Raw genomic sequence first — 19,610 nt, 5'->3', positions numbered from 1 at the left:
CTTTCCTTGTCCCTAATCGTATTATGTCAATTCCCACTTCCTATGAGTGACAAGCATATTCACACATGCTTTAACGCAGGAGCACTTCGAGCGACGCCTACAATTTGGCGACTCCACTGGGGAGGATTCTTGGTTATTTATCGAGCTTTCAGTGATCGGTATTTAATTAAGATGAGTGGATGAGACTTGAAAGATTCTTGACAAATATTCCTGTGATTAATTTGGCATTGTTGAATAAGCATAGACGTTTTAACGTCGCATTTAGGTCTGTCCCGTAGGAAAAATTGAATAACTTTATTGCGTCGCATTTAGGGCACCAGCCAGATTTTCTGACTACCGTGTCATGGTACAGTACACCGTCTGAAGGTGTGTAGCACCGTGGCACGGTGCTCTATGCCGTGTCACGTCAGTCCTAAAATCAGTCCGGTGGCTTGTTTTCTCTTCTCACAGTCAACTTCCTTCGATTTTTCTGAAAAAAACGTGTGTGTTATAAATGCGTCTTAGCCCCGGGGGATTTCAGCTCTATCAACCCAAAAACGCTCATGGCAATAAGGGTTCATCCGATAAATCCACCCAAACCATGGAGCCGAGTTCGATTTCATCACGAACTCGCGGAGCCGCCCGTTGGAATACAGCCTCAAGGGAGGCTGCCTTGCTAACGCGTCCAAACTCTTAACCATGGTACCCTATTGACACCAAATAAACCTGACCATAGTCAAACATAGAACTTGACCTTAGGTTGCGAACTATTCTTTGGATCATTGTGCCTGCGTGTTTTATGTTTGGTTGTTTTGACCCTAACCTTAACGATCTTTCTTTGTCTATGGTGGATTATTTTAAGACTAACGATTGTCAATGGACCGTACTCACTTACTAAAACTAAAACTTCTGAACGTGAACTCTCCATTCTCAAACAAAAAGAGAATGAAGGCTTCACTGCTTATCTGAATAGGTGGACGGAAACGGCTTCACTCTTGGTAGATCCTCCCAAAGGAAGAGAGATAGTTCTCCTCTTTATTCAAAATCTGGCTCACAAGTATAAGGAACATCTCAAATTTCTTCCTTTGAACACTTTTGAAGCTGTATATGACATCGGCATCAATATCGAGAATGAGCTAAGAAAGACTGCTGGTAATAACAATAATAACACTTGGAAAAACAAGAAGAACGACCGTCCTTCTTCTTCGTCTTCTAAACACAAAAATACTACCAACAATATAAGCCAAGTTGATCTCAATAAAGTGTTATCTCTTGATGCTCCATTGCCCAAAAAGAAAAGAACTTACACTCCTTCAGGAATGACTTATGAGGCGGCCTTTGATCGCCTTTACGGTCAAGGCTTGATCACACCTATTGGGCCATTTCCAGATCCAAAACCTGAAGAAATGAGCGCCAAATGGAATCCCAATGCCCATTGCTTGAACCATAAAGGAAGGGCCCACACTACGGAGCAATGTTTAAATTTGAAGGACGTCATTCAAGACTTGGTGGATGCAAACAAACTTCCTGTCACTCTAGGCGGCAAGAAGTAATGAACACAAGGCGCACAACACATCCTTCGTGCAAGATTTCATGATTTCTTTCTTTATCATTCATATCCATTCCCCCATTCATGTCTAGCATAGGTTTTCCATTTTGATTTTTTATATGTTTCATGTGTTTCGTTCACCTTTTCCATCAATAAAATGAGTAAATTTCCCTTACATCTCGATCATGGCATTTTTCATTCACTCATTCTAAAAAAACATAAAAAAAAGAGAAAAAAAATCAATCAATTACCGAACTAAACACAAGGTACACCAATGACTTAAGACACATCTGCAATCCTGTCATTCCCTGTTAACCGTTCAATCACTTTCCATTTCTTCATCAACCACTTTGAGCCTCGTCTAACGTTTGGCCTTTATTTCTTCAACCCACATTTACTTAACCTTGGGATTGGAATATGTGTAATTGTATAACATTCAAAAAGCAAGTAAAAAAAAAAAGCAGCAAAGCAACAATAAAACAATGTCTAAGGGCAAGTGTTCCAATGTCTTTGATATGAACACGTCTCAAATTGCGTCTCTCATTGAGTATTTGGTACCGTGCCTAAGAAACATGAATGTTAAGTGAGTGATGGACCGCATGATCTGAGATTGCCCACATTGATTCAAAAGAATGAAAAAAAGGAAAAAAATGAAAAAATGAAAATAAACTTGCAAAATTCAAAACAAAAAATATATGAAAAATTAAACTTGCAAAGTCTAATACACAATTGCATATCTTAGGGGCTTCTCTCGGGTCTTGAGCCTTTTACCCCTTTCTTCCTTAAACCTTCAGCATAACCACATTACAACCCTTGAAAGACCTCTTCACTAGAAGAAAAATTGAAAAAGGCATCGCTCAATGGCCACCGGTTTTTGAAAACCGATGGCTTAAAAAATGGGCGGGATTAGGCATATGTACATTGCCACCGGTTCAAACCGAACCGGTGGCATAAATGATAAAGGCCACCGGTTTTGAACCGGTGGCAATAATCAAATAATAAAAAAAGCCCACCATTCTCTTTCCCCTTCCTTTATATACCCTAACCCTAATCTTCTCTCTCCTCTATCGCCTCTCCTCCTCTCCTCCTGCTCTCCTCCTTCTCTCTATCTGCTTCTCTCCTTCGTTCTTACTCCCCCTCTCTCTCCTTCTCTCCCTCTCAGTTCTCTCTCTCTCTATCATGCTCTCCCTCTCTGAATCTCTCTCGTCGCCCTCCCTCTCTAAATCGCTCTTGTTGACCTCCCTCTCCGAATCTCCCTCTCTAAATCTCTCGTCGCTCTCCCTCTCTAAATCTCACTAAAAGGCCACTACCACCACCGCCACTAACCACCGGAACCACCAAGACCGACATCAACAACAAGTTTTAAACGGTTTTCAGTTTCCCACACCTTCGCCACTGACCACCGTAGCCACCAACATCGTCGCACTTTCTCTCTCCTCGTGATGAAACTGATTAGCCGTCTTATCAAGGGTTGAGAGAAGAGTTTTAGGGTGTGTTTTGATGTTGTGCATGAGTTTTTAATAGCTTTTGTGAGTTTCGGGCGGTGATCTCACTTGTGTGCAAAAGCCGGGATTTATAGGTGTTAGTGAGTGAGTTCGGGAACTAATGAGGAGGATTATAGAGTATGGACCTTAGCTCGTGATTTGAGAAGCGTGATGGAGCTTGGAAGAGCAAGGGAGAAAGCTTGAGTAAAGGTGAAGCAAAGCTAGAAGAAAGAGCAAAGAAGACAGCAGAAGACAGCAGAACCGCTGCCAGGGCCGCTGGCAGCTGGCCAGAGCCGCTGGCAGCGGGTCAGCCAGAGAGGACGAAGTGTTTTGCTGCTTTAGCCGCTGCCAGCGGGTCCCGAGCAGCTGGCAGCGGGTCTTCCAGATTTCGGGGCCTGTTTTGGTTATTTTTCAGTAGTTTGCTTTGTCTTGGCTCGTGTTTTGTATTTATTTATTATTTTTATTATTGTTTTATGTTATCTTAAGTATGGAAACATATATATAGTCTATTTTTATGAAGAGTTAGAAGAGGTTAATTAGAGAGAATTAAGTTAGAGAGAAGAAAAAGTTTTCTAGGGTTCTTGGCAAATTTCAGAAATCTTTGTTTTTGAATTAGAATCCATGGAAGCTTAATCTTCCGGATTCTTGGTTAAAGATTGAAGCTTTTGGCTACGAATTGTGAGATTTCTCTTCTCTTTATTATCTATTGAATGTTTATTATTCCTTTGAATTATTTCATGATTTGCTTTAATCAATTGCTAGGTTAGAATTGTTAGATTCGCTTGCATCTAATTAATCTTTCCAAAGTAGCAACTTTGGGTTATGAATGCATGCTTTTGATTGATAACTTAAAGAGGGAATAATATTATTGAAGAAATTAGACCGCTTGTGTTAATTTATTCAATCCTTGTTGATTTCTCCGTTTATGTTCTTCTTGTGGATGATTTAGAGCGCTTGTCTTAAATTATACATTAGAAAGGGTTAGAAAGGAGCGCTTTGCTATTTCTAACTAGCTTATGAGAATTTAGAATTTAGAATTCTATAACAAGGTGTTCAATAGTGTTTGATTGAAGAGGCTTCTATGATCAATTTGTATGTTCAATTGTGGATTTCGCATAACCAAGACCGTTATTCTCATTGATTGCATACTATTTACGTTCATTGTTCTGATTTAGTTTAATTGTCACCATTGCTTGTCAAAACCCCCTTGTTACTTAGATTACTACGTTCCTAGAGTAATTCCACTTAGGTTTGCAGTTATTAGTCCCTTTTTCCCTGTGGATTCGAACTCGACTCCCCTAACTACGTTTATTTGCAGTTAGCTTAGTTGTGATATTTTTGGTTGCATACGACTGAGGCACACCAAATTTTGGCGCCGTTGCCGGGGAATGAAGGCGTTACTTTTTAATTGTTTATCTTAGTAGAATTTATTTTAGGACTGTTCTTAGCTATCTTTCTTTGTTTGTTCGCTAGGGTATGATAAGTACCCGTTCTGCTAACAAAGAAGTTTTGCAGTTTGATCCAGAAATTGAAAGGAATATTTCCAGGTTGCGAAAAGAGGCAAGAACAACCCCCAGTGAATCAACATACTCCTTCAATATTCAAGAAGAAGAGGAGATGGCTGACAATCGAACTCTAAGGGAACTCACAGCTCCCAACTTGAACCAACAACCGTTGTGCATTGCATACCAGCAGTTGGAGGAAGGTACTAATGTTGAGATCAAATCCGGTCTAATTCATCTATTGCCGGCATTCCATGGCATGAAAGGCGAAGATCCGAATAAACATCTGGCAGAATTTCATGTGGTTTGCACTAGCATGAAACCGATTGGGATGACTGATGAACAAATTCAGTTGAGAGCATTTCCTTTTTCTCTCAAAGATGCAGCAAAGGATTGGTTTTACTATCTTCCCCCAGGTAGCATAACAACTTGGGCAGATTTAAAGAAGTGTTTCCTTGAGAAGTACTACCCAACCACTATTTCTGCAAGCCTTAAGAAAGCTATCAGCAATGTGGATCAGAAGGAAGATGAATCCTTGTATGAGTATTGGGAGAGATTTAAGAGATTGTGTGCTAGTTGTCCTTACCATGGGTATTCCGATCAAGACCTCATCCTATACTTCTATGGAGGTCTAACTGATGATGACTTGAGGATGGTGAATGCAGCAAGTGGTGGAGGGCTAGTGAATAAGACTCCAGGAGATGCAACTAGGTTGATTGCAGAGCTAGCAGAAAATTCTAGGCAATTCAGTCAGAGAACTCCCACGCGCCGGGTGAATTTAGCAAATTCGAATACAACTGAGTTAGAGAGTCAAGTAGCTGATTTGACTTCTATGATGCGTGAGTTCATGGTGAACTCAAGGAATCCACAGCAACTGAATGCTTGTGGTTTATGCACCTCCATAGGACATCCCACTGATGCATGTCCTCAATTACAAGAGGAGCAGAATGAGCAGGCCAATGCAATGGGTTTCCAAGGGCAAGGTCCTCAGAGAAGATATGATCCATATTCAAATACATACAATCCAGGATGGAGGGATCATCCAAATTTGAGATATGGGAATTCCCAGGGGAACCAACAACAACAACAAAATGCTCAAGGCCAGCAGCAATATCAGCAATATAGGGCACCATTAGCCAAACCTCAAGGCCAAAGCTCAAATTCAAGTAATATGTCAACTGAAGAAATGATTAGATCACTAACTTCTAATGTTTCTACTATGCAGCAAAACATGGTGCAATTCCAGCAAGAAACCAAATCCAGTATTCAGAATTTGGAAAGTCAAGTGAGCCAAATTTCAAGTGCAGTGAGCAGACTTGAAGCTAAAGATTCAGGAAAACTTCCATCTCAAACGGAGTTGAATCCTAAGCAACAAGCCAACGCTATTACATTGAGGAGTGGCAAGGAGCTGAAAGAGACTGAAATTGCAACCAAGAGGGCTGAAGAGTTGATTGGAGCTGAAGAGAAGGAAGTGGAACATGAAGCTGTAGCAAATCCTCCCACTTTTCCATCTTATGAACCCACACCACCTTTTCCTGAAGCTTTGAAAGAAACAAAGAGGTATGAGAAAGACAAAGACATCTATGAAACATTCAACAAGTGTGAGGTAAACATTCCCCTTTTGAATTTAATAAAAAGTGTTCCTCGATTTGCTAAATTTTTGAAAGAACTGTGTACTATAAAGAGGAAGCACAGGTTAGGAGGGAAGGAAAAGGTGAAAGTGAGTGCTCATGTTTCTGCAGTTTTCCAAAAGAAACTTCCTGAAAAATGCAGTGATCCTGGTATGTTTACTGTTCCAGTTACAATAGGGGACACCACTTTTCATAGAGCTATGTTGGATTTGGGTGCATCAATTAATGTTATTCCATATTCCCTGTTCAAATCTTTGGAACTTGGACCTTTACATGAAACCGGGGTAGTGATTCAATTAGCTGATAGGTCAAATGTTTACCCTAAGGGAGTGGTGGAAGATGTGCTTGTGAAAGTTGATGAACTAATTTTTCCTGCTGATTTTTATGTGCTTGATATGGAACATGATAGACAAGCAGTTCCCATCTTGTTAGGAAGACCCTTCTTGAAAACTGCTAGGACTAAAATTGATGTTTTTACTGGTTCTTTAACTATGGAGTTTGATGGGCAAGAAATTGTGTATAACATCTATAATTCCATGAAATATCCTGTTGACACTCATTCTTTGTGTTCCATTGATATCATTGATCCTATAGTGCAGGATGTCTTCGATGTTGAGGGCGAGGATGCGCTCCTCACTTCCATTTCTAATGATTTATCTGCTGATTGTTTGGATATCCCTTTGCCTAATAGTGTGCAGATGATGGTAGCAGAGTTGAATAGCCATTCCAAGCTCCCACTTAGACCACCAGGTTCGGCACCTACCCCATTGACAGTGCCTACTGATAAACTCTTACCTTCTGTTTTGCAGGCACCCCAGGTGGAGCTAAAACCACTTCCTGATCATTTGAAATATGTGTTCCTTGGTCAGAACGATACTTTACCTGTTATAATTTCAAGCAAATTGACAAGGGAGCAAGAGGAAAAGTTGGTGACAGTGCTGAAAGAGTACAAGTTAGCTATTGGATGGACCATTGCAGACATTAAGGGAATAAGTCCATCCACTTGCATGCATCGTATTCTGCTAGAACATGATGCCAAACCTGTGAGGCAACCTCAGCGTCGCCTGAATCCTCCCATGATGGAAGTGGTAAAGAAGGAGATCATAAAATTATTGCAAGTAGGAATGATATTTCCTATATCTGATAGTAAATGGGTCAGTCCTACGCAGGTGGTTCCCAAGAAAAGTGGTGTGACTGTGGTAGAAAATCAACAGGGTGAAATGGTTCCTACTAGAGTTCAAAATGGTTGGCGAGTTTGCATTGATTATCGTAGGTTGAATGCAGTAACTAGGAAAGACCATTTCCCTTTACCTTTTATTGACAAAATGATCGAAAGACTTGCAGGGAAATCATATTACTGTTTCCTTGATGGGTATTCTGGGTACTTTCAAGTGCCCATTGCACCTGAAGATCAAGAGAAGACAACTTTTACATGTCCTTTTGGCACATTTGCGTATCGACGTATGCCTTTTGGACTATGTAATGCACCTGCAACCTTTCAGCGATGCATGATGAGCATCTTTTCTGAGTTCGTTGAGCATTTCATGGAAGTATTTATGGATGATTTCACTGTTTATGGTGATTCTTTTGATAAATGCTTGCATCACTTATCTATGGTCCTTAAAAGATGTATTGACTCTAACCTCGTCCTAAATTCTGAGAAATGTCATTTTATGGTCCAACAGGGCATTGTGTTAGATCATGTAGTCTCTTCTAGAGGTATTGAGGTTGATAAGGCAAAGATTGATACTATTCAGTCTCTTCCTTATCCTACTAATGTGCGTGAAGTGCGTTCTTTTCTTGGCCATGCAGGTTTCTATCGTAGGTTCATTGAGGGATTCTCAAAGCTTGCGAATGCTATGTGCAAATTGCTGCAGAAAGATGTGAAATTCCACTTTGATGATGATTGCAAGAAGGCTTTCGACGAATTGAAGGCTAAGCTCATTTCTACCCCTATCATTCAAGCCCCAGATTGGTCTCTACCATTTGAGATAATGTGTGATGCGAGTGATTATGCAGTTGGAGCTGTGTTAGGCCAGAAAGTAGGGAGGGCATCTCATGTGATCTATTATGCCTCAATGACCCTCAATTCAGCCCAACGAAACTACACTACCACAGAAAAAGAGTTGTTAGCTGTAGTATTTGCTCTAGAAAAGTTTCGATCTTATTTGCTTGGTACTAAAGTAATTGTTTTCACTGATCATGCAGCTCTTTGCCACTTGATGACGAAGAAAGAAGCCAAACCAAGACTAATAAGATGGATTCTGCTCTTATGTGAGTTTGAGTTGGAAATCAAGGACAAGATAGGCGCGGAAAATCTAGTTGCTGATCATTTGAGTCGTTTGTCCCATATTGTTGATCAACCATCATTTCCATACCAATTCCTAGGAGAATTTCCGGATGAATCTTTATTTGCTCTTAAGGATTTGCGGCCTTGGTTTGCTAACATTGTGAATTTTCTGGTTTCTCAACAGTTTCCTCCAGGTTTCACAAAGTCTCAAAAGGACAAGCTTCAAAATGATGCGAAGTACTATGCATAGGATGATCCATACTTGTGGAAGTTCTGCTCCGATCAAATCATTCGCAGATGCATTCCCGAAAATGAGGTGATCCCTATTCTCACCTTCTGTCATTCTCATGCTTGTGGCGGACACTTTGGAGCCAAACACACAGCAAGGAAGGTTCTCGACTGTGGTTTTTACTGGCCAAGTTTGTTTTGAGATTCCTATGGATTTTGTAAATCTTGTAATAATTGCCAGAGAGTAGGTAACATTTCCCAGAAAAGTGAAATGCCCCAATCCTCTTTACTATATTGTGAAATATTTGATGTTTGGGGTATAGATTTCATGGGACCATTCCCTATTTCTCACGGTTTTACTTATATACTTCTTGCTTGTGATTATGTGTCGAAGTGGGTGGAAGCAATACCCACTAGGACTGACGATTCTAAAGTGGTTTCAGGTTTTATCAAATCTTACATATTTTCTAGGTTTGGAATCCCGAGGGCGTTGATAAGTGACCGAGGAACGCACTTTTGCAACCGTACAGTGGGTGCTATGTTGAGGAAGTACTCCGTTCACCACAAAATCTCCACGGCTTATCACCCACAAACCAATGGGCAAGCCGAGGTGTCCAATAGAGAGGTGAAGTCAATTCTGCAGAAAACGGTGAATCCGGATAGGAAGGATTGGAGTTTGAGGTTGGAGGATGCTCTATGGGCGTACCGCACCGCATACAAAACACCTATCGGGATGTCCCCTTACCGCCTTGTCTTCGGAAAACCGTGCCATCTTCTGGTTGAGCTTGAGCATAAAGCATATTGGGCGGTTAAGTCATTTAACATGCAATTGGATGAAGCGGGTGAACATCGGAAATTGCAACTCCAAGAACTAGAGGAGATCCGGCTTGAGTCCTATGAGAATGCCGATACTTATAAAGCAAAGACCAAGCTATGGCATGATCGAATGATCACGCGGAAGGAGTTCAAAGTCGGCGACAAAGTACTCCTATATCAATCCCGACTTAAATTATTTCCGGGAAAACTTCGGTCCCGTTGGGAGGGCCCTTTTCAAGTGGTGAACGTATATCCGCATGGAGCAGTTGAAATTCAAAGCCTCGAGACCGATAAGGTTTTCAAAGTCAATGGACAAAGGCTCAAACCCTACTTCGAGGGTTTCAAAACCGAGAACGTGGAGAGCATCGATCTCTACGAGCCATCAATGGAGTAGCGAAGTGGGATGAGCCGCGTCGAGCCAACGACGTAAAACAAAGGCGCTAATCGGGAGGCAACCCGATCGAAAACTCTTCCCCATTTCTTTTCGTAGTTTATTTCTTTTTTTTTTTTTTAATTTTTCTTGTGATGTGAAGAGTGTTTTTGTTGTTTCTATGTAGGTGGAGGCCTCGGGAGCATCTTTTATGCCCGAAACACAGCAAACACAAGCTGAAACAGAGCCAAAGGGGACATTCCCTGCTGAAGCCGCTGGCAGCTGCTCTGCAGCCGCTACCAGCGGGTCTTCAGGCAGCCCAAAAACCCCAGGCTCTGTCCCAGCCGCTGGTAGCTGCTGCAGAGCCGCTGCCAGCGGCACCCCCCCCTCAACAAAAAAAAAAAAAAAAAAAAAAAAAAAAAAAAAAAAAAAAAAAGGAATCAGTATCAGCCGCTGCCAGCGGGCCTCAAGCCGCTACCAGCGGCTCCACCAGCCTCCCCGATTTTTTCCCCCTTATTTCCCCCTTTCCAACTCCTACCTTCATTACTCCTTTCGTAAACCCCAATTCCCACAAACCCTTACTCCTTTTCTCCTCCTTCTCTCTATTCTTTCATCCCCTTACTCCAATTGCACCGATCCCCTACGAATCTCCCTTTCCCAAGTCCTTGCCTTTCATCCACTCCTCAATTCCCATCACAATTACAACCTAGATTTTCCATTTTCTCTTGATTTCAAGTTTGACATTGAGTTGGTTGTGCAGTTGTGCAAGTTGAATTTCTCGTAATTGAAAGTGAAGGTAAAGGTACAAGCATACAATTGGAGTCATGGGTGGGGATAACAAGAGGTCTAAGGCATCATCTCCATCAAGACCCCCAAGGGGCAAGAAGCAAGGTGCTTCTTCTAGTCAAGGTGAGGGACCTCCATTGCCTCGAGGGGATGGATTCATGGGTGTGCGGTTGAATTCCAAGGAGAAGGGGATATGGACTAAGCTTCAACAACCACGACGAACGGTGCAATGCACCAAGTTTTTTGACTTAGAAGCTTTGCAAGAGCTAGGCATGGAGGAAGTAGTGCGGCTCTTGCTACGGAAAGTGGGTCTGGAGAATTTCATGACCAAATGCGCCCCCACCTATGTCAGGTATACCTATGAATTCCTTTCAACTCTTACTAAAGGACGTGATCAAATATCCATTAATTTGAATAATAGGAATTATGTTGTGTCTTATGATGATATGCGAATGGCATTTGGTTGGGATGCACCCCCATTGGTGAACTATTGGGGTGATTATAGCACGTACTCGTCCCGAACATTTTGGAGGGCTATAACTGGTTGTGAAGTTGACCCTCATGGTGATCATAGCTTCAAGATCACTCACCCATGCCTTAGACTCGTTCATAGGTTTATTTCGTCCACCATACTATGTCAAGGAGAAGCTACTAAGGTTCCCAAGGCTACATTATCTTATTTGTGGGCGATGACCCCTGAGGGTGTCGGCACCCCCAATTGGGTCGATATTTTTGTAGATAGCTGTGTGAAAGTGCGGTCAAATTCAAGTGGCCACATTAGCATGGGTGGTATGGTCTCCCTGCTCGCTTGTTATTTAAATGTTCCACCCCCCGCAGATCTTGTGCCAGTAGATTCGACGTACCTAACTTATAACATCATGACTCTGGTCAAGATTGGTTTGTTATCGCGTTCCCCCGTCGTCGGTAGTTATTTCTGGCGATATGGGCCACAGGGCCTGAACTATTTGAGAATTCCTCGTCCCGAGGGACGAGCTTTGCCTTATGGCCCTGCCTTCACAGACTTTTTCCTTGCGCCCGACCCGGATGTTGCCCCCTATTTGGGAGATGCCGAAGTAATAATTGAGAACATGGGAGAGGAGAATCCCGATGTTCATATGGGCGGAGAGTTTGTTGATGAAGAAGGGGGTGAGGATGCTGCTGAAGTGCGGCATGATGATTGGCCTCACTGGAGGGCTGATGTAGATGATAGACTAGAGGAGGTGTGCGATGGGATGCAAGAGCTTCTTGCATATCAGAGAAGCATGAGTCGGTTTTATACCGCTCACAGTATGAGCCCCCAACTGAGGCGTTCATGGATCACCTGGCATCCCGTGCTTTGCGTCGTTCCGAGAGGCGTGCTTCTCGGGGTGATGCCGGCTCTTCTGGCTCTGGAGGTCCCTCTCATTGAGATGGTAACGATTTTCTTCCTTTTCCCTTACTTTTGGTTTCATTGTAGTTGTTCTTGCATCGAGGACAATGCCTCATTTAAGTAGGGGGGGGGGGAAGCTTTTCATTGCATATTTTTGAAATTTTATATAGTTATCTTGATTTCATGATTTGTATAACTATCTTAATTGTGGTTCAATGAAAAAATTAATGCAAAAAGAAAAAGAAAAAAGAAAAAAAATTGAAAAAAAAAAGAAAGAAAAAGAAAAAGAAACCCGCTAAGCCGAAAACCTGAAAAGGCGGCTTAGGCAAAAATGGGGGCCCGGTTAGGTTGAAAACCCGAAAGGGCGACCTAAGCAAAAAAGTGGCTAATGAGTGGGTGAGAAAGTGAGATTTGGAAAATTGATGAGAGGCTAGGATGAAAAACCGAAAGGGCTCCTAGGCAAAATGAGAGAAGAGAGAGAAAAATTCGTGAATTTGCGCATCTATTTGCCGGAGTCGGTGTCATAAGGGGAGGAGAAATATGGAGGTGTCGGGTAGGTCTCATCTTGATGTTTTCGGGAGATAGTTGAAGTTCGGGAGAAGTGTTGATCATGCTTAGAAAGCTAGAGTTATTTTTCTTGACTTTTGAGTGTGGAAGTGTTTTCTTTTGTGGACTTGTGGTTTAGTTGAGTCTTGTTTGCCCAATTTTATCAAAAGTTTCATGTGGTAGGATAGTTGAGAATATCTATGCTCTTGGCTATGTGCTTGTTGTTCTAGGTTGGTTTTGGGGGATGAGTTGAATGTAAAAAAAAATGAAAAAGGGAGTTTGTGAAGTGAGAAGGCGGTTAGTTGGTGGTTGCTAGGATGTCTTCTTGAGTTTGAATGCGTAGAGCTTGTTCGGTTCCGCCATCTTCTGTTTTGAACCTTAATGGGGAGATGTGTTCTATTCTCTAAGTTTACTCGAGGGCGAGTAAAGGTTCAAGTATGGGGGAATTTGATAAGCCGTCTTATCAAGGGTTGACAGAAGAGTTTTAGGGTGTGTTTTGATGTTGTGCATGAGTTTTTAATAGCTTTTGTGAGTTTCGGGCGGTGATCTCACTTGTGTGCAAAAGCCGGGATTTATAGGTGTTAGTGAGTGAGTTCGGGAACTAATGAGGAGGATTATAGAGTATGGACCTTAGCTCGTGATTTGAGAAGCGTGATGGAGCTTGGAAGAGCAAGGGAGAAAGCTTGAGTAAAGGTGAAGCAAAGCTAGAAGAAAGAGCAAAGAAGACAGCAGAACCGCTGCCAGGGCCGCTGGCAGCTGGCCAGAGCCGCTGGCAGCGGGTCAGCCAGAGAGGACGAAGTTTTTTGCTGCTTTAGCCGCTGCCAGCGGGTCCCGAGCAGCTGGCAGCGGGTCTTCCAGATTTCGGGGCCTGTTTTGGTTATTTTTCAGTAGTTTGCTTTGTCTTGGCTCGTGTTTTGTATTTATTTATTATTTTTATTATTGTTTTATGTTATCTTAAGTATGGAAACATATATATAGTCTATTTTTATGAAGAGTTAGAAGAGGTTAATTAGAGAGAATTAAGTTAGAGAGAAGAAAAAGTTTTCTAGGGTTCTTGGCAAATTTCAGAAATCTTTGTTTTTGAATTAGAATCCATGGAAGCTTAATCTTCCGGATTCTTGGTTAAAGATTGAAGCTTTTGGCTACGAATTGTGAGATTTCTCTTCTCTTTATTATCTATTGAATGTTTATTATTCCTTTGAATTATTTCATGATTTGCTTTAATCAATTGCTAGGTTAGAATTGTTAGATTCGCTTGCATCTAATTAATCTTTCCAAAGTAGCAACTTTGGGTTATGAATGCATGCTTTTGATTGATAACTTAAAGTGGGAATAATATTATTGAAGAAATTAGATCGCTTGTGTTAATTTATTCAATCCTTGTTGATTTCTCCGTTTATGTTCTTCTTGTGGATGATTTAGAGCGCCTGTCTTAAATTATACATTAGAAAGGGTTAGAAAGGAGCGCTTTGCTATTTCTAACTAGCTTATGAGAATTTAGAATTTAGAATTCTACAACAAGGTGTTCAATAGTGTTTGATTGAAGAGGCTTCTATGATCAATTTGTATGTTCAATTGTGGATTTCGCATAACCAAGACCGTTATTCTCATTGATTGCATACTATTTACGTTCATTGTTCTGATTTAGTTTAATTGTCACCATTTCTTGTCAAAACCCCCTTGTTACTTAGATTACTACGTTCCTAGAGTAATTCCACTTAGGTTTGCAGTTATTAGTCCCTTTTTCCCTGTGGATTCGAACTCGACTCCCCTAACTACGTTTATTTGCAGTTAGCTTAGTTGTGATATTTTTGGTTGCATACGACTGAGGCACACCAGAAACCATAGGTTTTCAGGTCAAATTCGACCATCAAAGCTCTAGATCTAGAATTTTTATGGTCGAATCTGGCCTTGTAAACCTAATTTAAAGTACGGAGAGTCGTCGAATGAAGATTTGTGTGTTTTTTTCAATTTTTTTTTCATTTTTTTTTTCTGTTTTTGGGTGGTGGGTGATTGGTCGATTTTTTCTGTTTTTGTTAATTTTGGGTTGTTATTTGCGAAGGCGGTGGTTTTAGGTGGGTGGTGTGGTGGTTTTAGGTGGGTGGTAGGGTGGATTTAGGTAGGTAGTGGGGTAGGTCGTGGGTGGTGGGTCGAGGGTTCTGGGTGGTGGGTTGTTGAATCTGGGTGGTGGGTCGTTGGTTCTGGGTGGTGGGTCGAGGGTTCTGGGTGGTGGGTTGAGGGTTTTGGGTGGGTCGAGGGTTCTGGGTGGTGGGTCGTTGAATCTGGGTGGTGGGTCGTTGGTTCTGGGTTGTGGGTCGAGGGTTCTGGGTGGTGGGTCGTGGGTTGTTGGGTGGTGGGTCGTTGGTTGTGGGTCGTGGGTGGATTGTGGGTTTTGGTGGTTTTTTTTTTTTAAAAAAAATTCATATCTAAAGTTTTTGTTTATCATTTCTGATTTTTAATTTGTTTTGCAGATATTTTTTGACTTTTATTACCAAAAAAAATCGCGAAATTGTTTCTTACTACCAAAAATTTTAAAAATTTTATTTTACCACAAAAAAAAATTAAAAATTGTTTTTACCACCTACCGTCAAAAACCTAACGGAATATTTTAAATTCTTCGATTTTTGTGTCAAACACATCATATTTGGGGGGTCTTGGGGGGCATTTTAGATCTACAGGACCAATTTGAGGTCGGAATCGACAAAAAATGATCGGAAATGCTTCTTTTGTGCATTTAAAAATACCTCGGTTTGCGTGAAACACGCAAAACGAGGCATTTTCGATTATTTTTTGTCAATTCCGACTTCAAATTGAACCCATAGGACCAAGATGCCCCCCTAAACTTATGAACAACATGTTTTGCGCACGAAAATCGAAGAGTTTTTCTTAAAACCGTTAAATTTAACGGTTTTCTTGACGGTAGGTGGTAAAAAATAATTTTTTAGAAATTTTTTTGGTGGTAAAATACAACTTTTAAAATTTTTGGTTGTAAAAAACAATTTCGTGATTTTTTTTGGTGGTAAAAGTAAAAAAATCCTTTTTTTATTTTGATTTTAATTGTGTTTTAATTTTTTGTGTTTTTTTTTGCAGATCTATTGCAGATTCAAGGTTAATTCAAGGAGCTATTTTTTTTAAAAAAAAATTGTAAATTAACTATTTATTCATTGATGAATATACAATACATATAATTTATGTATATTATGATTATTTCTCAATTTCTAGGGGAAAAATAAATGATTTTTTTTTTGTTTTTTTGTTTTTTTGGGCATTATTGCCACCGGTTCCACCGAAAAACCGGTGGCAATACTTACTAATAAAAAAAAAAATGCGGGAAGTGTTATTGCCACCGGTTAATCGGTGGCCTTAAGCCATTTTGCCACCGGTTTTGAACCGGTGGCCTTGCTTCGGTTTATTGCCACCCCCCTAAATGACCACCGTTTCAAAACCGGTGGCCTTTGGGGGATTTGAACCGGTGGCCAATTCATATTTTCGCCTAGTGCTTTGAGGTGTACATACACTTGTGCAAAGTTCGGTTAGAGCTACGTTCGGCCTAATTCCTAACGGATCTATAGGCAACCTCACATCGAGGTGCGGCCACATTCATATTCATATCCATGCATGATCGAGTCAAAGAATATCCAATGCTTACCCCTACCCATTTAGAGTTAGACTTGGGGGCTTGAACCCACATAATTTAGCCTACCTAGCCTTAAGAGTTATCATCTTTGACTCTTCTCACATCTCTTTCCATTGCCATAACCCTTGCAGCCAACCTTAGTATCACATTTACACACTTCACTCACACATCCATATCCATATCAATCATCCTTCCCTTTAAGAGCCCTTTATCATGAAATCTTGTTTCAACACTGTGCATGTTTCATCATATTTAAAGACAACATTCATTAGAAGAAACATTGTATACTTGCTTAGCTTCCTGACCTGAGAAATATTCATTGTTTCATGCATCGCATAATGTGTTGTGAAACATTTATATATCAATGATTTTTAATCATACAAAGCACATCGTGCTTAGCTCCTTGACCTAAGCAACGTTCATTATGCAATAATCACTTCATCTGTATACGTGCTTAGCTTCCAAACCTAAGTGACGTTCAAGATTGTTTCTTTACACCATATATGATGCTTAGCTCCATGACCTAAGTTCATTCATCGTGTCACATGATGTAATTGTCCTTAGCCTCCTGGCCTAAGGACATGCATCATGCATACATTACTTTCAAGAAAAGCAATTCAATCCATGCGATTCATTTTGTCTTGCTCGACGAGGAAGTTCAAAACTTCTTTCCTTTTTTTGCGTCTTTTCTTTTGGGGAAGTTTTTTTTTTTAAAAAAAAAAAAAAAAAATTTCAAAATTTTCTCATCGAGGGAAGTTCGAAAATAAAAGTTAAGTTTTCACATCTTTCTTTTTCGGGAGAAAGTCGATACCCTCCACTCATGAAAAAAATTGACGGAAATTTTTTTCTTTTGCATCTTCGTTTGCTTGTGTCTGCACACACTCACAAGTCATACACATGTCATGTCACATCAAGTCAAACTTGGTCAAGTCAATCACAATATATACGAGTCCATTGGCAAATTTATTTTTGCAGGTCTCATCTACTGCCCACGTTCGGGGAACAGCGAACCAACTACAACCCACGTCTGGGGACAAGCGGACCATCTACAGCCCACGTCCGGAGACAAGCGGACCATCTACAGCCCACGTTCGGGGAAAAGCGGACCATTTACAACCAGCCCACCTCCGGGGACAAGCGGACCATATACAGCCCACGTCCGGGGACAAGCGGACCATCTAAAGCCCACGTCCGGGGACAAGCGGACCATCTACAGCCCACGTCCGGGGACAAGCGGACCATCTACAGCCCACGTCCGGGGACAAGCGGACCATTTACAGCCCACGTCCGGGGACAAGCGGACCATCTATAGCCCACTTCGGGGACAATCGAACCACCATCATTTCACACTGCAAGGTTCTTGATACACAGAGACTTGCAATCTCATCATATGTCGACTTTCCTCAAGCATGGAAAGTATTATCGGTGGATTTCTTCAAGCATAGAAAAATGCCAAAATCATATGTCGACTTTCCCCAAGCATGGAAAGTTTCATCCAGTAGGTTTCTTCAAGCTTAGAAAGCTACCAAACTCATCTGTCGGCTTTCCTCAAGCATGGAAAGCATTTCAAAAAACGTCATCAGGTGGATTCCTTCAAGCATAGGAAAATATCAAACTCATTTGTCACCGATACACTGATGTCAGATAAGTGTTCCATCCCTTTACTCTTTTATCTATGGAATTAACATTTTTTTGCAGGTATCGGCGTATACAGAGTGATTTAGGATCGCAGAACGTCTTAAATCATTCTCCATCCCTATCGAATACTTTGACTATCATTTTCGAAACTGACGTTTCTACAAACTCAGTCAAAGTGGGGGCTTCTGTAGACACCTAAAAATGTCTCCCCGAAACTAAACCCGTTGATGAACACCTTTCACCGCCATTATTGGTCGTGTTGAGATTTAAATTTTGGAGTGCTTAAATCCATGTTATATACAATAAATTTCATGAATCAATCCAATTTCCAGCTCATTTCCCTAAACCATAACCTATTTTCCACTTTTCGTGTCCACATGGAAAAACCGAGAGAAAATGATTTTATGGATATATAATTTTGATCTAACCATTATGTTTTTGGAAAGGCCTTTAAATAAGCTTTCCAACCATACATCATAAGCCCAATTCCGAGCTATAACGAAAAAGATATGAGCAAAACACTAAACTCGGCCTAAAACCAACACCCTTCCACTAAAACAAACATATCTTAAAATCTATAAATCATTTTTAACTGATTCTAATGAGGTTGGAAAATAGACTTGATAATCTTATTCTGAGTTACGGATCAAAAGTTATGATTATTTTAAAAACGGGTAAAAAAATGAAATTACGTACCGCGCAACAGCTAAAATGCCGCGATGCGGCAAATGCTGACGTGTCACGAGGCTTATTCCCGTGACACAGTGCCCTTTTTTGTAATTCTGCACAGTTTTCTCCCGTGTCACGGTGCCCATTCCGTGACACGGGGATATTCCGTGTAATTTCCGCATACTTTTTACACCGTGACACAGCATACTGCACTATGCAACGGTGGATAATTCTATGTCACGACATTTCTTCCCGTGTCACGGTGCACATCCCGTGACACGGGATTGCTCCGTCTTTTCTCCGCGTAATCCCTAAACGCGTTTTCACTTCCCGTAACATAATTATTTCCTGTGTCACTCAGTTTTACCCCGTGTCACGGGATCTTCCCCCGTCTGACGGTGCCTGTCACCGTGTCGCGGTGCTCTTTGCCGTGACACGGTATTATTTTTTAGGTTGTTTATCTTTTTAGGGTTCCGCGTGTTCCCTCTGCTCATTTTCCCTATAAATAGGACCCCCCTTTCTGCAGTTCGGGGCACCAATAATCATTCTTTCTCACCTTACACTAAAAATCATTTTCTTCTCCCTCTTTAAACTAATTTCTAGCCTCCTTATTCTTCCATAATAATTCCTCTAAGCGCTCCAAGGAGTCCATACTTGACCCGAGGATCCGTCCTTAAACCAAGGCGTGAAAGGTACAAATAACTGAGGGTTTGGACCAAATTAACTCTACTTTCTGTTTAATTTAATTTAATTTTCATTTTCTTTATAATTTTTTTTATTGAAGTTACTAACAATTTATTCATGATGTAGCAATTTAAAGGAATACGCGGAATGTGAGTAATTAATTAATTATTCTTATTTTATTTTAATATTGCTAGTATCATGATTAGGGTTATTTTATATTTGATTTGACTAACAAACTATTGTTGAATTGCTTCCGATATTAATGTTTATTCTATGGTTATTATGATCAACGTATTGCATGTTTAAAGGGAATATGTAATTGAAAATCACGCCTAATAAGATAATTTGGACAACCGGTTTAGGTTCCTTTTTAATCTTATTGTTTAATCAAGTGATCACTAATATTTTAGAATTATATGTTGCATTAATATT

Source organism: Chenopodium quinoa, unplaced genomic scaffold, assembly GCF_001683475.1.
Source record: "Chenopodium quinoa cultivar QQ74 unplaced genomic scaffold, ASM168347v1, whole genome shotgun sequence".
Lineage (NCBI taxonomy): Eukaryota > Viridiplantae > Streptophyta > Magnoliopsida > Caryophyllales > Amaranthaceae > Chenopodium > Chenopodium quinoa.
This window is presented reverse-complemented; position numbering follows the sequence as displayed.